This window comes from Echinococcus granulosus (genome assembly GCF_000524195.1).
Source record: "Echinococcus granulosus chromosome Unknown EG_S00010, whole genome shotgun sequence".
NCBI lineage: Eukaryota > Metazoa > Platyhelminthes > Cestoda > Cyclophyllidea > Taeniidae > Echinococcus > Echinococcus granulosus.
This window is the reverse complement of record NW_020170390.1, coordinates 28469-31877: the sequence shown is the minus strand read 5'-3', so window position 1 is coordinate 31877 and position 3409 is coordinate 28469. Positions and strand designations below refer to the sequence as shown.

Genomic DNA, 3409 nt, shown 5'->3' with positions numbered 1-3409 from the left:
AAAATAACGTGTCCTTTTAAATGGCAATTCGCAGGCTCTCCTAATGACATTATTTTGCTAACGGAAGGAAATAAAAACCTAAAAACCATTGCAGTTATAATACTCCTCCTGTTCCCTAAGTTGTTAGAGATGCTTAACACGTTAAAATGTCAAGGAGTGAGTAAAAGCTTGACGTTGTAATTAAAAAAGCATTAAATTTGCTGCTTGACATTCACAGACGAAGAATGTAGGCACTAAACGGCGTCCATTCATACTAAGCTTTAAAGTTCGATTGCCCCACTTGCTTCACTTTGACTGGTGTCATTCCATCTCAAAGTGGGTTAGTGTAACTCGGTGGGCTTTGAAAGAGGAAGAATTGCTTTTCCCAAGTTGTGAACAGTGAAATTTGCCGTCACTTTATCCAAATGATCTATTATATAATAATTAACCGTTGAAAGCTGGGTAAAGTAGAACTTGTTGACCTTTGTTGTAACTCATGCACTACTGGAAAAGTAAAGTCATAAAGGTAAGAGATAACCCTTGTTTGCAGACGTTGCATGATTTTATAGAGAAAACCAAGTGTAGATGGAGTCCAAAACCTGGTGTACAGTAAACTTCGGCTTCTTTGTGAATGAATTATTTAGTTATTGGAGATGACTTATTCCATCCCTTGATCGTAACAGGTTTCGTTTTCATTTCACCTCGCAAACACTTATGTGCAAAGTTTTATAAGGCCATGGTGGACTAAATTAAAATTCTACGTATAAGTTAATAAAACTGGTAAGATTAGAAGGTGGGAGAAAGATCAAAATTACACTGTGCTTATTAGCTAAGTGCGTTTTTATAATGTGAACTTTGTGTCTCACTGTTTTCCGGTTTATGCCCTGTCTGTAATCCCCACCAGTTGATCAATCATCAGGCAAGCGAAGCAAATGCACACCCCACCACCGCCTCCTACTCCGGTAACTTCGAACTTCGCAAAATAACCAGAAAAGAGTACAGCGTTGCGACCCAGTACCAAACTAATGAAAGCTCGTTGTCTGTGAATACGTTGAGGAAGATCTATTCTATACCCTTTGTAGAACCACATGCGGAAAATCGCTTCACCGCAAATGCCAAATACAACCCCATTTAGATGACACATCAAGTGGAAAAAATGATACTGCTTTAAAAGAGCGTTTACTTCTGTTTTAGGACAGCACTAGTCATTTAGGAACGACGAATTGTTATTTACGGGGATATTTTGAAAAAGTTGAAAATAACACACTGTAATCAGCAGTCAGGCATCATGCATACGAAACTTTACCATTCCCCTGCTTGCTGTTTGAAGCGATGGAGTCAATCGAGGCACTCTTCAATATTCCTATTTAACTCACTGTGCGACATCTTTCACTCAAAGATTCAAATGCTCCCATTCAAGTCAGATCCACGCATAAATATTCCAGAATTGCTGGTTCTGACCAACTTATTGATAGAAAAGGAATAAGCCTTCATCGAGTCAGGATATAAGCATTAAGAAATGTGACTTTTAACGCGACCTTTGCACTTGTTTTAAAAATCAATGCTAAAAAAGCGTTAAAATATTGCGTACTATTCCCTTCAACAGGCCTCTTGCCATAATTCTAAGTCCCCGAAATCGGACCTACCGGTCAGTGTTCAATACTGATTGGCCATGGGAGTGGCAGGCATTCAGTCGATGTTTTAAGTGGTGCTGTTCCGATTCAATTTACCCTATTCTCAGAGAGTATAGGTGGAACATCCGGTACGCATACGCAACTCATTGGTGTGAGCAACTGCATTGAATGCTCAAAAGCTACTTGGATAAGCATGATCGAAGATGGCTGCATTGGTTATTTTAGAAGCGCCAATGTATAAATGCAGCACCACAGCAAATCTTTAGACAAAGGTATACATATCCTCTTCAACGAGAGCAGGTCTCTGGTGAATCAATCTTCATCTTGTAGGAGACGTTGGTGACACTGTAAGTGTATAGCTATACGCATTGTGGGCCTACACAGCTCTATGCAGACCCCATTGGCGGTGGGTTGATGCGGAATGCGCTAGCAAGTGGCAAGTTTGAGTATCAATTTCGTAAACATCAATGCACCAATCTAAGACTGCATTAATTCCCTTTGGATTGCGAAAATTAACTTGGCGAAAAGTACGCATAATATTCCCCGCGGATCAGCCAAAGTAGTAAATCAGTTCATATCAATGATCAGAATACTCTTGATCCTTGGCCCTTTGTTCCTCTATGGTTTATATTTTAAAACCGAAAAAGACAGAATATTGCACTTTAAAGATCTACTATATATAAGTTTAGCAAACTACAGAATGTCGTGTCATCAACTATCAAAGTTTGTAAATGCTTCATATGTAAAGGTCAATTCCGATAAACAATAATGTTTATTCAAGCTTTCCAGATGGTAGTTTTCAACAAAAATTCAAAGTGGTGTCAGCTAATAAACTAATAAAAACTCTTGTTCAGGGGAACGGTATTATTAAGTATGTCAGCACAAACAGAATACAGGGTGAGCGCTGCCAGGTTTAAGGAACTGAGCCAAGTGCAGTGGATGCAGAGGTCGTGGAGTGTCAATCGAGCACGAATCCACACCAAAAGAAAAATAAAAGAACCTCAACAACGTTGAATGCTTGTGCAATAAGGAAAATGAGCTTACGCCAAAAATAGCGGAGATAAAATTAATTCCAACTTCCAAGGAGAACATCGGTTGCACAATCTACCATGACTTTACAGCGGAAATTCCAGGATTCATATAATTTGAACTAACTAAAAGAGGTGAGATGCTCGTCAGCCGTGTCATTCAAGTGGAAATGTTATGCTTAACCAAACAAGCACCTCATTAATTTGTGATTTGACTCATCAGAACCTCTTTGCTGGTACCCCCACCTGCCATTTGGAATGGCTATTCAATCTGGAGAAGACGGCCTGTTCATCTCTTTGCTGCATTTTATATCGTGTCATCTCGAAGCAATGAAGCCACTAAAGTTAATTAGTTTGGCAACATTAGGCATCTTGCTAGCTACCTCGAAACGCATGTGATTTAGTGTGTGAACGAAGCCAACCAAAGCAACGCACACCAAATTATACAGTTTTCGGGTGTGTCGATAATTTGCGTGATAATTATGACGTTTTGAGGCTTCTATCAATTGCAGGAATGACATCCCACTTAAACACCACTTTGTTATGCACTAACGCGGGCCAGTAAACATTGATTGGAAAATAATCAGTTGATATTTCGTTCGGTCCTGCTTGCATGAATGCTTCATTCCCGTTTTATCAAATGAAATGTAATGGCGATATCTGCGACCATTGTGGCTAATTATGAGAAACAGAAGAACGGCAAAAGATGGAATGAAGAATTATAAACAATACTCTGACGTACGAATAGTTTCTTCTATGGTGGTAAGA

General features: G+C 39.3%; 1 protein-coding gene across 1 annotated transcript in view; it reads right to left on the bottom strand.

Annotated features, from left to right (window-relative positions):
- Window positions 1-3409, bottom strand: part of EGR_02202 (hypothetical protein) — a gene marked incomplete at both ends in the record, with an annotated part of 13954 nt that overhangs the window by 5060 nt on the left and 5485 nt on the right. The window lies entirely within an intron of this gene.